Source organism: Doryrhamphus excisus, chromosome 15 (genome assembly GCF_030265055.1).
Source record: "Doryrhamphus excisus isolate RoL2022-K1 chromosome 15, RoL_Dexc_1.0, whole genome shotgun sequence".
NCBI lineage: Eukaryota > Metazoa > Chordata > Actinopteri > Syngnathiformes > Syngnathidae > Doryrhamphus > Doryrhamphus excisus.
Genome location: NC_080480.1, coordinates 16,071,576 through 16,091,914, shown reverse-complemented (window position 1 = coordinate 16,091,914; position 20,339 = coordinate 16,071,576). Strand labels below are relative to the sequence as shown.

The 20,339-nt window shown below is 37.1% G+C and overlaps 1 protein-coding gene across 2 annotated transcripts in view; it reads left to right on the top strand.

The window, feature by feature from the left end:
* gjc1 (gap junction protein gamma 1) overlaps positions 1–20,339 on the top strand; it is a 44,730-nt gene that overhangs the window by 14,525 nt on the left and 9,866 nt on the right. The window contains exon 1 of one of the 2 annotated variants that reach the window (XM_058049744.1): positions 16,301–16,348. The exons of the other annotated variant lie outside the window; for it this stretch is intronic. The gene's annotated coding sequence lies outside the window, so the exon portion shown is untranslated. Of the gene's footprint in view, positions 1–16,300; positions 16,349–20,339 lie in introns of those variants that run through there. 2 annotated transcript variants of the gene reach the window in all.

Below are 20,339 nucleotides of genomic sequence, written 5' to 3'. Positions count from 1 at the left end.
AGCAGCATATCATGCATTGTCTGGACTAATGTAGCATATTAGCATGATAATGTTAAACGTCTCCAATTCAAAGTCAGACATCTTTAGTTATCCCTTGCGTGTAATAACAAAAAAATTTTTTTTAGTTCGAGCAGCATATCATGCATTGTCTGGACTAAAGTAGCATATTAGCATGACAACGACGTTAAACTTCTCCGATTCAAAGTCAGACATCTTTAGTTATCCCTTGCGTGTAATAACATTAAAATCTTTTTTTTTTTAGTTTGAGCAGCATATCATGCATTGTCTGGACTAATGTAGCATATTAGCATGACAACAACTTTAAACTTCTCCAATTCAAAGTCAGACATCTTTAGTTATCTCTAGCATGTAATAACATTAAAATCTTTATTTTTGAGTTTGAGCAGCATATCATGCATTGTCTGGGCTAAAGTAGCATATTAGCATGACAACTACGTCAATTCAAAGTCAGACATCTTTAGTTATCCCTTGCGTGTAATAACATTGAATTCTTTTTTTTGGGTTCAAGCAGCATGTTATGCATTGTCTGGACTAAAGTAGCATATTAGCATGACAACAACATCAAACTTCTCCGATACAAAGTCAGACATCTTTAATTATCCCTTGCGTGTAATAACATTAAATATTTTTTTTTAGTTCAAGCAGCATATCATGCATTGTCTGGACTAATGTAGCATATTAGCATGATAATGTTAAACCTCCAATTCAAAGTCAGACATCTTTAGTTATCCCTTGCTTGTAATAACATTAAAAAAAATTTTTTTTAGTTTGAGCAGGATATCATGCATTGTCTGGACTAAAGTAGCATGTTAGCATGACAACGACATCAAACTTCTCCGATTCAAAGTCAGACATCTTTAGTTATCCCTCACATGTAATAACATTAAATTATTATTTTTTTAGTTCGAGCAGCATATCATGCATTGTCTGGACTAATGTAGCATATTAGCATGACAACGACGTTAAACTTCTCCCATACAAAGTCAGACATCTTTAGTTATCCCTTGCGTGTAATAACATTAAAATCTTTTTTTTTTTTTTGTTTGAGCAGCATATCATGCATTGTCTGGACTAATGTAGCATATTAGCATGACAACGTTAAACTTGTCCAATTCAAAGTCAGACATCTTTAGTTATCTCTTGCGTGTAATAACAAAAAAAATTTGTAGTTTGAGCAGCATATCATGCATTGTCTGGACTAAAGTAGCATATTAGCATGACAACATCGTCAAACTTCTCCAATTCAAGGTCAGACAACTTTAGTTATCCCTTGCGTGTAATAACATTAAAATCTTTTTTTTAGTTTGAGCAGCATATCATGCATTGTCTGGACTAATGTAGCATATTAGCATGACAACGACGTCAAACTTCTCCAATTATAAGTCAGACATCTTTAGTTATCCCTTGCGTGTAATAACATTAAAATCTTTTTATTTTAGTGTGAGCAGCATATCATGCATTGTCTGGACTAATGTAGCATATTAGCATGACAACGACTTCATACTTCTCCAATTATAAGTCAGACATCTTTAGTTATCCCTTGCATGTAATAACATTAAAATCTTTTTGTTTTAGTTTGAGCAGCATATCATGCATTGTCTGGACTAACGTAGCATATTAGCATGACAACGACGTTAAACTTCTCCGATTCATAGCCCATTTGAATGCTATTGCTAACCAAAACAGCAGCACCTACTGAGACAACCGCTATTTCCTCTATGGAAAGATAAGAGGCGGGCTAATGTAAGCAGGCCGTGGGGGTCTTTTGGCGTGCCGCGGCGCATTTCACGAGGTGGCTGTAAACACCGCCAGGATTCACCTCGGGCGGCAATGGATTTATCGAGTCGGCGGCGCTCCATCCCTCCGGGCGACTTTTATTCAGATGCGCTCATTCGGCGTTCCCATGCTATACGACGCGGGAGTCGTAAAAAATAAAATATTGTCCTTTGAGACTCTGCTCGCCTGTCATGATCACACTTGTTTTGTTTGTTTGCACGGTGGATGAGTGGTTAGTGTGTAGACATCAGGAAGACTTAGGTTCGATTCCCTGCTCGGCCATTTCTGTGTGGAACATGCATGTTGGCGACTCCAAATTGTCCAATGCAAAGACGGCTGGGATAGGCTCCAGCCTACCCGTGACCCCAATAAGGATAAGCGGCATAGAAAACAATTGGATGCATTGTTTTCTGCTGTGTACAAGCGACCCCATTAAAGTGGCACGCCGTCACCGCAGGCATCGACGACATATTGCGGCGGGTCTCCTTTGGCGCGTCGTCGTCGTTGTGTTGCGAATGTATGAATCGCTCGCTTCCGTTTCCATTCGCTCGCCATCTGCTCCGGTTTGGCTGCGACCGAGATTCAATTCTTAATGTTGGCAGTCAAACTTTTTCCTACAAAGTTTTTTTTTTTTGTTCGACGCTTTTTTGACCTCCAAACTGGAGACAGGAAATGAGGCGTGCTACGGTGACGGTCACGGTAACGCTTTGGTTTATTGCTAACACGCTTAACAAAGCTACATTGAAGTTCAGCACAGGTTTACACTTTTCATCATGTCCGCAAAGCGGGAGAAAAGAAGCAGAGCTTTTTTTTTTTTTTTTTTTATCCTGCTCGCTTTTCTCCGTGTCTCAGCAATTAACGATAATTTCGGTGTTTGAAATGTTCTCATGCGACCATTTTTTAATAAGGGAAGAAGTATGGTTCTTTATATCTTATTCCAACTTTTTAGTGCTCTTTTTTATTGTATTTTTATACATACGGTGTACCTCAGGTATCTACTATATAATTAATATTACTTTTCATTCATTTATATGACTGAAAAATCAATAGAGAATCAGAACCTGTACTACCATTACCGGAGATATAGTATCCCGATATAGTATCCCTGGTAAAGATCCACCAATTAAAAGCATTCCATGTCCGCTCTCCTCACAGCAGGACGGGTCGATGCTTCGCTAATGCTAATAGCTGTCGTGTCACAGAGTGCCTTTTTATCGGGAAAAAAGCCCCCCCCCCCCCCCCCCCCCCCCCCCGAGAGAGTGATGGCGCTAAATGGAATTTAACCATCACTCTCGTCGCTGGTGGCACTTTTAGCGGAACATGTCAAAGGATCCTCCTTGGAAAAGTCAACCCTGACGGCAGCAGCAGTAATTCACATGTTGGGATGTCTTTACTTCCTGTTTACTTCCTGTTAAGATGAAGCAACGGGAGAAAAAGTAGTATTACAGCCTGGAAGGATACTTTTCAGTGGGTCTGAGTATAATTTGAACAGATTCGACACTTATCTAATATTGTTATTTCATAAAAGTATTTTTTTAACTTTGTATTTTATGTTTAGTTCTTATTTTTATATTATTATAAAATATACTATTTTATATATTAATATTTTTACTTTCCACTTGTTGCCTTTCCAATTTCCTCCGTATATATGTTTTCCCTTTTCCCTTTATTTTCATTGGTTTACATTTTGATTTATTTAATGTGATTATTTAATTGGAAAATATTTTTATTTAATTTATTATTAATTTTAAATTATTTTTTGTTTTATAATTAATGTTTATTAATTATTTATTATTATTATATATAGTAGTAATTGTATATATTAATATGCTAGTAGTATATTATTAGTGTATTATTTAATAATAAATATTTCAAACAATTAAATAATGGAAATAACAGTGCTAAAATAATAAATAATAAATAATTATATATATATATATAATAAAATAATAATACAATAATAAATAGTAAAAACTAAAATAATTACAAATAATAATAGAAATTCAAAAAAGGAATATAATAATAATATATACTACAACTAATAACAATTATTTGTAATTATTAATTATGATTTTATTATTATTAATTAATTTTATTACTATTAATTCTATTAATTCTACATCCTTAAAACTTCTATTATGTAATATTTTTAGTTTTTTTTGCTATATGGTCAGGTTTGAAGTAACATTTTATCATCATATATTTTCACATAAAACAATAACATATGGATCAAAAGGGATAAAAAAAAGTGTATCGCACCACCTTTTTGTTTTGGTTGTCGATTCTTATTTGAATTTTGTGTTTTTTTTATTGTGGACTACATTCAAGGTTGTCCACCCTCTGCATCATTTAACTTTTACAATAAAAAAAAAAGCTGAAAGAATGACAAGGAATGACCAGTAGCGGGCGTCGCTCCTCCTGATTGCAGATGCACAATCAGTAGAGGAAAAAAAAAGTGTTTATTTTCATCCGCTATCAGTCCAACCTGGAAGAATAAACCTTGACCCCTCCCTCCTTCGCGCCCTGAGGTGATCTCGCCAATCGCCGTTCACGGCGACGTCACATGACAGCGTGTGATGAACGGCGTGCACTGATGCTGACTTACTTGACCGCCGTGTTCAGCTTTAATCGGCGATCCTTGTGCTCCGTGGCTCGTGTTCCTCGCGAGGCCACGCATAAACATGAGGCGTGTCCCGCGGAAACAAGGTCAGGGCCCGCCGACAAGACGATACACGACAATGCGGAGCAGCGGAAAGGAAGCGTGACCTCCTGCAGGGTGAATAATGCTGGCAAAGTGCGTCTTTTGTAGGAAACTTTGCTTTGTCCACTCGTACTTTACGTATTTGGGTCAGGTGGGAACACAGAAGAGGCTCGGCCTGCTTTTTATGCACTATTTGCATCTTTGAATAGATTTTTTTTTTAATTCATTAGAGACTTCTGAGGAGGTCACAGGTTCAGATGCTACCACTGAGACGCTTTCATTTCAAAGTAAAAAGATACTTTTTATTTATTAAGTTAAGTGATTTATTTATTAAGTTGTTTATTTTGGCTCAAAAGGGTGTGCAATACTAGGCTTTATCCACTGGAGGCACTCTTTCATTTTACACTTAATTTAGGGTTTATTCAAAGAAATAATGTAGGAAAAATACACACTTTTGTTTGTTTTCTGATTTTTTTTAAATTTAAAACTAATAATTTACTTTTAATTTAATTACTAATAATTAACATTTAATTTTTATTTAATTTATTTTTTATTTGTATTTTGTTTTTTTTTTTTGAGATATCGATTATTATTATAGCGGCACGGCGGTCTGGTGGTTAGTGCGCAGACCTCACAGCTAGGAGACCAGGGTTCAATTCCCACCCTCGGCCATCTCTGTGTGGAGTTTGCATGTTCTCCCCGTGCATGCGTGGGTTTTCTCCGGGTACTCCGGTTTCCTCCCGCATTCCAAAAACATGCTAGGTTAATTAGCGACTCCAAATTGTCCATAGGTATGAATGTGAGTGTGAATGGTTGTTTGTCTATATGTGCCCTGTGATTGGCTGGCCACCAGTCCAGGGTGTACCCCGCCTCTCGCCCGAAGACAGCTGGGATAGGCTCCAGCACCCCCCGCGACCCTCGTGAGGAAAAAGCGGTAGAAAATGAATGAATGAATGATTATTATTATTATATACATATTTTTTAGAAGAAAAACTTTATTTATTAAATTAATTAATTTAAAAAATAGTACAAAAAGACACATGGAAACCCATGCAATCAACCATATTTTTATATTTTTTATATTAAGCTGAAAATGACATCGTAAAGTCAACATTGTGAGACAGTAATGGGGGAAAAAAAAGCTATTTTCGTACTTTTTTTCTTTACATTTTGACAAAATTCCATATCCAAACTCATTCATGCTTGTTCCAAATGTTCAAAATAATACCCGAGGTTGCCAGATTGTGTTTTCCCCAAAATGAGGTAATTAAAACAATGAAAACTAATTAAAAAAACAATGAAAACGTTGCCACTGATGGAACAGTTTTTATCTACTTTCTTGTGTTTTTTTTCCCCAGCTGAAACAATCATTATCAGTCAAATTATTACATCTGCATATAAAAAAGACACTTTAGCTCATTATAGCTCTTAATATCTAATTATAATAACTTCAAGCTGTAATGATGTAGCTTTCTCTATTACGTTTGATGTATTACACTGAAATGGAAAGAGTGCGTCATGGAATGAATATTAGATGCGTTTCACAGAGGATAGTCCCGCTGGACCAGTTCAAGCGTTTGTATGAATTACTAACAAGATCTCAGTGAGAGGGGGGAGGGGTGGCGGCGGCGGGGGCAGAAGCCCTGGTGGGCGCCGATGTTTATGTTCACTCAATTATTCACGTCCTCCGGGAATTGTAGATTATCAAGAATTCATGTCGGACAACAAAAGGACATGTAGACGCTTACTTCCTGTCGGGGGTGCGAGCGTCACTTTGGTTTGGCGACAAGGAACTTGAAAGTTCGAGGGTCAGTGAACTTAGCTTCTTTACGAACGTTACACCGCCTCAATGTGTATGATATTGTGTGTTGATGCTCTTTAAAAGTATATTTTAGAAGCTTTTGGTAAAAATACCAAAACACAAAAACAACCCAAACGGTCTTGGATAGTCCTGGACTTTGGTTCGGACCAGAGCAGCAAAACCACTGATCAATTTTTCCGCTCGTCTTCCAACACTCTGGCAATCAAAGATATCTGACTCAAACAGCGTGTTGCCGCCGGGCGTTCATTACGCCATTCTAATTAATCTCCGCAGGAAGCCTAATTGATTGACTCATTGCCACAACCTAATCAACGCCACGTCGTCCGGCCCTCGTGGTGCGCTAAGTGGCAATTTCACGCTAGCTTGCGGGTCGCTGGGATGTGTATGTGCTTGGGGGGGGGGTGGAGTTGTTTGAAAGTGAAATGTCAGGTGTCTTCATAGAAAACGAGATGACACTAACAAGACGGTGGTTAATGAGTGGCTCGTTAATGTCATTGGGGTTGATATTCTATTAGAACTCGGAGGAAAGCGTTTAGTTCCTTTTCTGGACCCGACGTGTTAGCATTGATGCTTCATCCAAAGTGTGTTGACGTAGTTGTACCTCGTACACTTTGTCAGCAGTCCAACTTAAAAGCACACCATGACAGATTGTCCCTGCGACCACGGTCCCGAGTATTCACATTAATATTCCCCTCCAACATCACCCCCCCCCCTCGCTATAATGAAAGCACAACTCTGCTATCAAAAAGAAAGCCCAAAGCCAAAGGAGCTAATGAGAAAAGTCCATGAGAAGCCTCCACTGATAAGCACGGAGGAAAATCCTTATAAATGAAGTCAGGAGAAGAGCAACCACTGATTTGATTGCTAATCAATAAGCCTCTTTGTTTTAGATAAAACAATGGCCGTCATCAACAATAATCATCCAAATGGGACTAGCAGAGTCACCATTTTGTTTGTTTTTCCCTGATTTCCCTGATTACAAGGTCATAAGGAAGATTATTACCGAGCCAAAATGTATTTACAGTAGACCAGGGGTCTCAAACTCATTTTACCTGGGGGGCCACTGGAGCTGGGGTCTGGGCAAGGCTGGGCCGCATCAGGTTTTCCAAAAAAAAAAAACAAAAACGCATTTATTAAAAATAAAAACAGAAAAATATACAAACTTTTTCAGTGCTTTGGTTTCGATTTTCTACAATAAAAACTCTGATAAAAAATTCCACTGTTCTCAAATATCTTAATTTTTATTTTTCTGCACAAAATAAGATGAAAAATAAATAAACAAATCAAGAATAAAGAAAATCAATCAATCAGTAATAAATAAATATAATAATAATAATAATAACAACTTAATAAACCACATATAGTTATTGGGTAGACAAATTATTTTTTTCAGATTAAAATGAACAAAACACGACTATAGTCACATTTATACTCTTTTTATTTACAACATATTGCGCAACTGCAGGGTCTTGAGACACATGCTAACTCGCAAACTAGAGAGCTAGCGACCTAAACGGTAGCCTTCAAGTTATTTCCTTTTAAACTTAAATAGCCAAAAACTTACCACTTCCACACGGATAGGGAGGATAACTATTAACAGTTATTTAACCTTTAACATGAACATTAATCAAACGTAATAATTTTTTCTGGGTACATGATACCATACAGCATCCATATCAAACTTGACATTAAACTTTCATATCAAGGCGGGGGGCCTCAAAGTAGTGTCCTGCGGGCCACATTTGGCCCGCAGCCCGCGTGTTTAATCCCTGGAAAATTTCTCTAAACTAGCCAAATAGCACAAGGAATATCTATCGACTGGAGTCATGTGACATTCAAAATCAAATGTATATAACGTGTAGACAATATGTACAGTATAGTGTAGGATGGTTAGCGTTTAGCATGTAGCACACGCGACCTCTATCGCGAACATAATTCATCCTCAGTGACAGGAAGTGCATGTGAGGTGTAAAAGTGATGGATTACGAGGAGGAGGAGTAGGAAGTGACCGTCTCTCGGCGTGGTGGTGGTGGTGGTGGGGGGGTGTGTGGATTCATTGGGGGAGGTGGGCAGCAGCGAGCACCCCCCCAGCCCCCCACGGGTGAGGGGGGAATACTAGCGAGCAGATGTTGTAATGCAGCCAGCCCTGTTGGCCTCATGAATGGGATGTTGCATGAGAAGCGGCGTGCGAGTGCATCCGCGGCCTCAAACCGCCCGTGGATGCACTCGCTCGTCTCATTAGGCCTGCCGAGTGTGTGTGTGTGTGTGTGTGTGTGTTTGTGTTACTGTGCAAGTGTGTGTCTATGCTAATGCGGCACGTGTTAGCCACTGATCGTTTGGCGAAAAGGATGCTTTTTTCCCCCCGACATGGCGCTTCTTCACGTCTATGAGATGTTGGAGGCTGGACATGGTAGTCATGGAATGGTGGGGGTGCACAATCCATGCTTCTCTTCAACATGACTCTATGTGTGTGTTTAATTACCAGGAATATTTATATTTATATAGGAATATTTATATTAATATTTATATTCATATTTTCTCATGTGATTGAATTTTCTCTTTATTTTCCTGGTAAAAAAAATAAAAAATAAATTACCAGGAATTATGCAAACACTACCAAATTAAATTCCACTCACTGATCTATTTACCAGGGAAATTACCAAATTACTGTCCATTAAACAAGCAATATTGCTGTTCGTCAACATTTTTCATATTGTAAAGTATCTAACATTTCCTGGTAAATTTACCAGGATTATGCAATACCTGCAAAATTTACTTCCAAATTTACTGTATTAATTTTTTTTTACTTCATGAACAAAATTTCCTGGTAAATTCATCATTTATCAGGAATTACCAAATTACCATCCTTTAAAAAAGCGACTTTGCTTTTTTTCAACATTTTCCATAGATTTCAAAGTATTTAACATTCTTGTTAAATTTAGTTTATTAAAAAAAAAATCCTGGTAAATCTGTCATTTACCAGGATGATACAAAAATTACCAAATTATTGTCCATTGAACAAGCAATGTTACTAATGTTGCATTTGTCAACATTTTCCATAGATTTTAAAGTATTTCACATTCCTGGTAAAAATTTACCAGGATTGTTAAATACATACCACATTGTTTTGAATTAAACAAGCAATTTTACTGTATTTTTAAGTATTTATTTTTAAGTATTTATTCTTGTTTTATTTACCAGGATGATAGAAATATTACCAAATTACCATCCATTAAAAATGCTAACATTTTGCAAATTTTTTTTTTTAATTTTTAAAAAGCATTTCATTTTCCTGGTAAACCTGTCATTTATGAGGATTACACAAACACGACCAAAGTACCATTCTATGAAGCAAGCAATAGTGCTGTTGTTAATATTTAGCATTTCTGCTAAGTGTGTTATTTACCAGGATTATGCCAAAACAACCATTAAACCAGCAATATGTTACTTAGTGTACTTGTGGCTTTTTTGTAGCCCATGAGCTGTTGGAGGGGGGGGCATGATAGTAAGAGGACGGGGAGGGGGGCGGTGGGGTCTCTCCAGATGAAGTCAAGATTGACTCTTGTGTGCCCTCCCTTGTGTGTCCCCCCCCCCCACCGCCCCGGCCTTCCGTGACATGGACGCACGCCTTCATGACTGCCTGCTTTGTAAAAAAAACAAACAAACCTTAATAGTGCAGAATTTTTGTCTTATGTGAGGATACCCGAGGAAAGGGGGGGGGGGGGGGCGGCTTTCAGTCCATGCTTATGTTGAACATGTGCAGAGATATGTGTGTGTGTGTGTGTGTGTGTGTACGAGTGTGTGTGTGTGTGTGCGTACATGTGTGCTTCCAACAATCCGCTAAGTCATCTCTCATCATGGAGCTATCGGTCTTTTAGACAGCAGAATGGCCCCTACAGTGTGGACTGAGGCGGAGCGCTGCAGCTGCTGCTACACACACACACACACACACACACACACACACACACACACACACACACACACACACACACACACACATGTACATACATCCACACACACAAATCGAGAGAGCGAGAGCTGCCGCCCCTCCCTGTTTGTCTGCTTTGCTTTAATAACAAGACTGACGCCATTTAAATCTTTCGCTTCAATTGATGGAATGCAAATCCAGCTGCATAAGTGGGTTAGTCAAGTCTCTCACTGCCGCACGAGCCAGGTCAGCGAACGCAGCACGCCAACCAAAATAATATGAAAATAATATGTCATAGTTTACAAGATTTCTAGTAGTTGACATCACACATCAGTAGTTGACAGTGTGACTGATTGTTTTATATATTTTTGTAAATAAAGTACACCCGGGCGGCACGGCGGTCGAGTGGTTAGTGCGCAGACCTCACAGCTCGGAGACCAGGGTTCAATTCCATGGCCTCGGTCATCTCTGTGTGGAGTTTGCATGTTCTCCCCGTGCAAGCGTGGGTTTTCTCCGGGTACTCCGGTTTCCTCCCACATTCCAAAAACATGCTAGGTTAATTAGCGACTCCAAATTGCTTTCGTCTTTGTAATTCACCAGGAAGTCTTCCCGAACAAGAGACTTTCCTGAGCTCGGACACATTCAGTGTCAGGAAAATGGCTTCCCAAAGGAATCATGCAGAGGTGTGAGGCCGAGAAAAATAAATTAAAAATAAATAAATTACCAGGAATTATGCAAACGCTACCAAATTAAATTCCACTGAATGCAAACTGTTGTTAACCCTGCATTTTTCAAGATTTTTATGATCTATTTACCAGGGAAATTACCAAATTACTGTCCATTAAACAAGCAATATTGCTGTTTGTCAACATTTTTCATATTGTAAAGTATCTAACATTCCTGGTAAATTTACCAGGATTATGAAATAACTGCAAAATTCACTTCCAAATTTACTGTATTTAAAAAAAAATGTACTGCATTAACAAAATTTCCTGGTAAATTCATCATTTATCAGGAATGACCAAATTACCATCCTTTAAAAAAGCGACATTGCTTTTTTTTCAACATTTTCCATAGATTTTAAAGAATTGACCAGGATTATGAAATACCTACAAAATTTACTGTGTTAACAAAATTTTACCAGGAATTACCATCCTTTAAAAAAAGCAACATTGCTTTTTTTCAACATTTTTCATAGATTTTAAAGAATTGACCAGGATTATGAAATACCTGCAAAATTTACTGTTAACAAAATTTTACCAGGAATTACCAAATTACCATCCTTTAAAAAAGCGACATTGCTTTTTTTTCAACATTTTCCATAGATATTAAAGAATTGACCAGGATTATGAAATACCTGCAAAATTTACTGTGTTAACAAAATTTTACCAGGAATTACCAAATTACCATCCTTTAAAAAAAGCGACATTGCTTTTTTTCAACATTTTCCATAGATTTTAAAGAATTGACCAGGATTATGAAATACCTGCAAAATTTACTGTGTTAACAAAATTTTACCAGGAATTACCAAATTACCATCCTTTAAAAAAGCGACATTGCTTTTTTTCAACATTTTCCATAGATTTTAAAGTATTTAACATTCCTGTTAAATTTACTTTATTAAAAAAAATTCCTGGTTAACCAGTAATTTACCAGGATGATACAAAAGTTACCAAATTATCGTCCATTGAACAAGCAATGTTACTAATGTTGCATTTTTCTAGATTTTCCATAGATTTTAAAGTATTTCACATTCCTGGTAAAACATACCAGGATTTTTCAACATTTGAACAATGAACAAATGGCAACTGAGGTGACTTTAGTCGTGAAAAACCAGCCATATAGGATACATTGTAGTCGTCTACCACCATTGCTGTTCAGTAAAGTCAAATGACTGACAGCAAATACACTTTTCAGTGATTCTAATTTGAATGTAGCGGCCATTATTGCGACATTGCATTTAATCGAAACTTTTTAAATCCCATTTTAATCCCCGTCATCCATTTCACCGCATCAACGGCGAAAAGCAAGCAGGTGATAATTATGCTTATTTCGGGCTTCAGCCGTCTTTTTCTCATCGGTGACTCCCCCAAATGAAGTCACGGCTAATCTCGTCGTCAAGGTGAAGACTTCGTATGATGGAAAAAAGTCCCATGTTGGATATCGTTAGCATGCTAATAAGATCTAGCCAGGTGGGCTTCATTCTGTTGGAACATCAGCCCGGGGTGGGCAACTGTCAGACAGACCGGCTTGTAATGAAAGACTAGAAATGCCCCCCCCCCCCCCCCCCCCCAAAACCCCCCCAGTGAATGTGAATAATGTGAATAAGACACACACACACACACACACACACACATTCTTCTGCCCTCCAAACCTGTCACCAAAGGCAAAGGTGCACCAACACACACACACACACACACACATGCACTTTGCCCGGAGACACAACAGGAAACATCAAGTTCACACACACACACACACACACACTTACACATAAACACACACCGACGAGCACAAAGCGGAATATTCTCCAAGGTTTTATCTCCAACACATTTTTTTTTTTTAGCAGCTCACACACACGCAGTACTAGCAACTGACGGGTAGCTAATAGCGTGATGGCGCGTCATCACGTGCACACGCGCACACGGCCCGAGTGTCCACCGTCGACCTCGGGTTAACCCTTCGCTTCACCGCTTCGTGCAAAAAAAAAAACTGACGACTTGATATTTTTATGAAAAGAAGAATAATAAAAAGTGCTGCTGCTGCGTGACTGAGATGGAGTGAATGAAAAATACCTCACCGGCATTTTTACCCGCAACCTTTTTCATCATCCGTTTCTTTTTTTTTATTAACTGTAGTCGATTCATTTTTAAATGTAAGCGGAAACTAATGATGGAACGCAACTCAAGTGTTGCGAAATCCATCTGTGGAGGTACAATGTGATGGAAATGGGGGTGTTTTTATTTTTAGACATACATATTTGTCATTTGCTTTTGAAACATTTTAATCTGAACTGGAAGAATTAAGTAAGAATTAAGTAAATATTTTATTATAGTATTTTATATATTTTATATATATTTTAGTATTTTTTTATATACATACATATTTGTCATTTGCTTTTGAAATTTTTTTAATCTGAACTGGAAGAATTAAGTAAGAATTAAGAATTAAATAAATATTTTGTTATAGTATTTTATATATTTTATATATATTTTAGTATTTTTTATATACATACATATTTGTCATTTGCTTTTGAAATTTTTTTTAATCTGAACTGGAAGAATTAAGTAAGAATTAAGTAAATATTTTGTTATAGTATTTTATATATTTCCTATATTTTTTTAGTATTTTTTTAATATACTTACATATTTGTCATTTGCTTTTGAAACATTTTAATCTGAACTGGAAGAATTAAGTAAGAATTAAGTAAATATTTTGTTATAGTATTTTATATATTTTATATATATTTTTAGTATTTTTTATAGTACTTTATAGTATTTGAAGAAAAAATAAATAATAATAATAATATCATGAAGAAAACAATATATTTTAGAAGCATATCGTTAAAATAATCAAGAAAAAAATAACGAGAAACATCATTTGAATCAAATCTAATGTCCAATGGAGGAGGGGGCGGGCTTACAGATTATACTGCCACCTGTTGGCCCGGCATGCACACAACAGTGTATAAATGTATTGAAGAGAAATGAATTGCAAGTAGGTTGTTTCTAAAAAGTGTTTGCTTTTGCGTTTCCTGCAGGCCTAGGGTTATGTTCTTGGTAATGTATCAGTGGCGGGCCGTGACTCTGCGGTGTCAAGTTTAGCGCTAGAAGAAAGCTTGTTTGGTGGCAGCGTGCTGGAGCTCGACAGTCTTCTTTCGGAAAACTTTGCCTGAACTTTGAGATCAGACGAGTTGGGAGCAAGAAATTGGATTTGTGCAGCGAGTGGCCAGAAAAAGTAAAAATGCAAATATATGACATTTGGAAAAGACGCGGCGTGTTGACGCGTTGCACTGAGGAAAGGATGCTTATGTTGTGTTGTGTTGTAAAAATGGCGGCGGCGCGATTAAAAGTCATTTCCAATGCAGATTCACATACACTGGCTTTCATCTCCTATACTGCAAATGAACTCATCATCGCGGCCGCGTGCTAAAGATTAGCCTTCGTCACATCAAAAGCGGGCCAGGCCATCAGATTATTGAAGGTTATTAGAGGCGAGACCTATCACAAACGTCAAATCGGAAAAACCAAATCGCCTTCATCAACATCGCATTGATGGAAGCGCGACGAGAGGCATGAAATTGCTCCTCAACCAACACGTGAAATGGCCTGTGGACTTTGAGTGACACGAGATGGACTTAAAGAGGATTTCCCGAGCCAGGATCTGTGAAATGTGGCAAACAGCGGCGGCGGCGACGATAAGGAGCTGGGGCGGAGATAGCGTGCCGCCCTAATTTGAGCCACCACCGCTAGTGAAGTGGATTTGGATCAAATCAAAGGAACATCTTTTATTGTTCGTGGCTCTGCATGATTAGGAGTCGATGAGCGGGGGGGCCTGCAGGGGGGGGGGTGAAGAGGAGGATTATGGGTAAGCGCTCATATTTCTGCCCCGACTTGGACGCTTGACATAAAGCATTTCACTCCAGAATGGACTTCCTGGATACTTTTCCACTCGTGTCCTAACGTGACATTTGTGTACAGGAAGTAAGACATTTTTTTTTTGGCTTAGTTTAATTTGAGAAAAATACTTTTCATACATTTAATATAGTTAAATTATATATCTTTCATTTGAATATTATATTATATAATGATTAGCACTTCATTTAATAGTTTTTAATTGCATTTTTAAACATATTTTTTCTTGTATATTCACATTATATTTCTTATCTTGCTTTTACAAATTTTAAAGAATATGTTTCACCTTATTTCAATAAAATTGTACTTTTATTATTAAATATTTTATTTATTGAGATTTTATTTTGGCTTAGTTTAATTTGAGAAAAATACTTTTAATACATTTAATATAGTTAAATTATATATCTTTCATTTGAATATTATAATTATTACTAATGAGCATTTATTAATTTGTATGTATTTTCATTATTCATATGTAATATTTGTTGTTTTGTTAAATGGTAAAGCTTTTATTTGAATTAGTATTATTACAAATATTTGCCAATAAAATGCATCACTACATTTTAATGTATTTTTCATCATTTATTTTTATTTTTATTTATTTTATTTTTATTTTTATTTATTTTATTTTTATTATTTTTTTTAATTTTTATTTTTACTTTTATATTTATATTATAAACTACACTTTTTTAAAAGTATTTTTTAACCTTGCAAAACTAAATGTCATCACTCAGCAGACGTGTTGTCATGGCGATGGCAGAGCGTTGCCGTGTGAAGATGAATGTTATTAATTTACAGTGATTAAGGCGGAGCTTATGTCTGTTCCGTGTCCTAACGTGACATTTGTCTACAGGAAGTAAGACATTGTTTCTTTATAGCTATTTTCTATGGGTTATAAAGATATAAAAACAGATAAAAAAGAGGCAGAATTTCTAAAAAAAAAAAAAAAAAGTGTTCCAAATTTCGCCTCCGCTGCTTCGAGAAAGCATTCTTGGATACCCAACCATATGTTTACAACCAAGAAGTCTTCCCTCCTTCCCGGAACGCCACAGACCAGGAGATCCATCACCTCCCCCCCCATCCTTCCTTTGACCCTCTGCCAGGGTGCCGAAAACACCCAAAGCGCCTCCTCTCCCTCCTTCCACGACCCTCCCCTCCCGTGCCCATCCCACCCCGTCCCGTCCCATCCCGTCTCGCAACCCCCAAGCCATGACCCACTTTGGAGGGGGATGAGGATGGGGTAAGCGAGGGCCCATTGTGAGCGCCACAAGACGCTCTGCCTCCTTCATCCCCGCCGCCTTTCAACGAGGAGATAGCACTCGGGTGGGCACGCGTGTGCTCTTCACGGACTGATGCACGGACTGCTTTTTTTTTTTCCTGTCTACTCATTTCCTGAGTCATGTTAACGGGGGGGGGGCGGCCGAGGGGGGTGGGGTTGGGGGGTCACACAGGATGGGCCTCTGCTGGAAGTGAGTGAGTATGTACCGCTTTGCTTCTTCTCCTGCACCTTCTGGACAACTTTAGACCAAGGAAAACTATACAAGGATGCCGTGTCTTATGTCAAAGTCGCAGATGCTGCCGACCCCCCCCTAGCCCCCCCTAGCCCCCCCCCCAACCTTCTCCTCCTTGTAACATACGGGAGCGGCTTGCTGTTACGTGTCTCCCCTTCGGACAACGTTAATGAGGGAACTTTTATGGAGTTGCAGGAAGACGTCTCCGCACGTACTAAAGAATTGAATTCAAACACGGAATTCTACTTTTATGGAAGGAAGTGAAAATTCAATTCCCTCAAAGGAGCAGGCAGAATATGATTAAAACTCAATTTCTTAATAGGAGAAAAAAAACAATTGTGTAATATTAAATAGGTAGCTTATTCGGCAATGAAAATGATAAATACCGAAATACCGTATAATGAAGGCATTATACTTTTACTCATTTTTACCCAGGTACTTTTACTCAAATAAATCCTATGTTACTTATTTTTAACTGGGTTTTACTCAAATAAAACCTCTGTTACTTATTTTTACCTGGGTACTTTTGCTCAAATAAATCGTCTCTTACTTATTTTTACCTGCGTACTTTTACTCAAATAAATCCTCTGTTACTTATTTTTACCTGCGTAAATTTACTCAAATAAATCCTCTGTTACTTATTTTTACCTGGGTACTTTTACTCAAATAAATCCTCTGTTACTTATTTTTACCTGGGTACTTTTACTCAAATAAATCCTCTGTTACTTATTTTTACCTGCGTAAATTTACTCAAATAAATCCTCTGTTACTTATTTTTTACCTGGATACTTTTACTCAAATAAATCCTCTGTTACTTATTTTTACCTGGGTACTTTTACTCAAATAAATTCTCTGTTACTTATTTATACCTGGGTACTTTTACTCAAATAAATCTTACTTATTTTTACGTGGGTACTTTACTCAAATAAATCCCCTGTACTTATTTTTACCTGGGTACTTTACTCAAATACATGTTGCTTATTTTTACCTGGGTACTTTTACTCAAATAAATGTTACTTATTTTTACCTGGGTACTTTTACTCAAATAAATGTTACTTATTTTTACCTAGGTACTTTACTCAAATAAATCCTCAGTTATCTAGTTTTAACCTGTGCACTTTTACTCAAATAAATCCGCTGTTACTTATTTTTACCTGGGTACTTTTACTCAAATAAATCCTCTGTTACTTATTTTTACCTGGGTACTTTTACTCAAATAAATGTTACTTATTTTTACCTGGGTACTTTTACTCAAATAAATGTTACTTATTTTTACCTGGGTACTTACTCAAATGAATCCTCTGTTACTTATTTTTACCTGTGTACTTTTACTCAAATAAATCCTCTGTTACTTATTTTTACCTGGGTACTCTTACTCAAATAAATGTTACTTATTTTTACCGAGGTACTTTACTCAAATAAATCCTCAGTTACTTAGTTTTAACCTGTGTACTTTTACTCAAATAAATCCTCCTCTTTCGAATCAACTTTTCTATTCAGGATCGGGGGGCCCAGATAAGGGTGGTATGGGGGGTGCCGGTTCTCATTTATGTGGAATTTGTTCGCGTTCCCACGCCGCTTGCATTGATAACCCCCCCACCCCAACCCCCCACCACCCTCCTTTTTTGTGTGTGTGTGTGTGTGTGCAGCGTGGCCGAGGGTTAATGGATGTTGATGTTCAGCGCTGATAAGTTGACTGTGCAATTTTGTATCAGGAAAATAAATAAGGTCCAGAGCTCCCCTCCTGGCTCTGAGTGCCTAACAAAGATTTTTATCCCGAATGGAAATTGTGCTGTTTGTGCCGCTGCCATGTGGACGCTTTCCTCTTCTGTACTTTCATTTCATCTCTGCATTTTTCATATTTGTGGATGCGACTCGCAGAGAAAACGTAGACCGTAGGACCTTGAACGTTACATTTGAGGACCTTACCTGTACTTTCTTACTTTCCATGAAGCGATGCCGTGCTTTCTTGCGGAAACGCTCCTTCTTCCTCTTCCGTGGTGACACTGTAATGTGATTATGATTGCCTTGTGTAGTGGCATGATGGATGATGACAGCTAAAACGTCTTTCACACACAGAAAATGTAGCAAAAAATGAAGAAATCCATCATTATGGCGACACTAAGCTTCGCCCGGTAAGGCGAAAAGGAGTCGATATCGCTATAGCAACACAGGAGGAACATAACTGGGGGACATTGTTTGGGATATGGATATATTTTTTATTCTAATGATTAGCACTTCATTTAATAGTTTTTAATTGCATTTTTAAACATATTTTTTCTTGTATATATATTTTCTTTTATATATTATTATATTTTTTATCTTACTTTTACAAATTTAAAAGAATATTTTTCACCTTATTTTAATAAAATTGTACTTGGGAAATGTATATTTTATTATTAAATATTTTATTTATTTAGATTTTTTGGCTTAGTTTAATTTGAGAAAAATACTTGTAATATTTAAAATAATATAATATATATAATTAATATAGTTAAATTATATATCTTTCATTTGTATATTTGTTATTATTACTAATGAGCATTTATTAATTTATTTTTATTATTATTATTGTATTTTTATTATTTATATGTAATATTTGTTGTTTAAATGGTTGACATTATTACAAATATTTGCCAATAAATTCTACTTTATCATTTATATTTATATTTATATTTATATTTATATTTATATTTATATTTATATTTATATTTATATTTATATTTATATTTATATTTATATTTATATTTATATTATAAACTACACTTTAAAAAAAATATTTTTTAACCTTGCAAAACTAAATGTCATCACTCAGCAGACGTGTTGTCATGGCGATGGCAGAGCGTTGCCGTGTGAAGATTAATGTTATTAATTTACGGTGATTGAGGCGGAGCTTATGTCTATTGTGTAGGTAAACATTGATGACAAGAAGATGTTGCTAAATGAGCATAAATATTGGGAATTATGATATCATCATCATGATGAAGAATATGTAAACAAAAGCATACGTTTAGTTTTGGATGCCATTAGCTCGTGCGGGTGTAGCTAACGTCGCGGCGGAGAGGAGCAAACAATGAACGGAGCAGGAAGTGCGCATGAATGCGTGGTATAAGAATATGAATTAATGTTAGTTTATGAACGAGCGCGTGCTTTGCTTTGCTTTGCTTTGCTTTGCTCCGCTCAAGTTCAAGCAGCGGCTAATAAAGCCATTAGCCTCCCATCATGCTCTCATTAGAGCTTGTGAAGCCATTTCCACCATGTTCATTACCCACGTTGCCCTCAGCCTGCCTCCGTCTATTAATACTCATAAAGTGTGTACAAGTATGTACATGTATCTGCATGTAATACAGCCTGGCAGCCAGATGGAATATGGAAGTACACAAATTGTTTACAGGCTAAAAGACGCGTTTTGGGCTTTTATTAAGAACGAGCTAGAATAATTAGCATTTCAATTTGCCTCGTCTACAGCGAAGAAATGCTCGCATGAACTCCCCTCACCCCAAAGTGACTGATAAGTATTCAACTGGCGGCCCGCGGGCCAAGTGAGGCGCGTGAATGACACGCGACTTCAGTTCAAAACTTTGCAGCGACAACCACTTTTGGAGCAGATTCCTAAAAACACCACAGTCCTCTTTTTACGTATGTACAGTAGAGGATCTTTGACCAGTTGGTCCTTATAAATGTGCTATATGTGCTCCTGTCACATATAGAGAATCTTTGATGAGTGTTTTTCCTATAGGTCCTCAAAAACAGCAGAGTGCTTCTGTCACATATAGAGGATCTTTGACTAGCATTTTTGCTATGGGTCCTCAAAAACAGCAAACAGCAGAGCGCCCCTGTCACATATAGAGGATCTTTGACTTGCATTTTTGCTGTAGGTCTTCAAAAACAGCAAACACTAGAGCGCTCCTGTCACATCTAGAGGATCTTTGACTAGCATTTTTGCTTT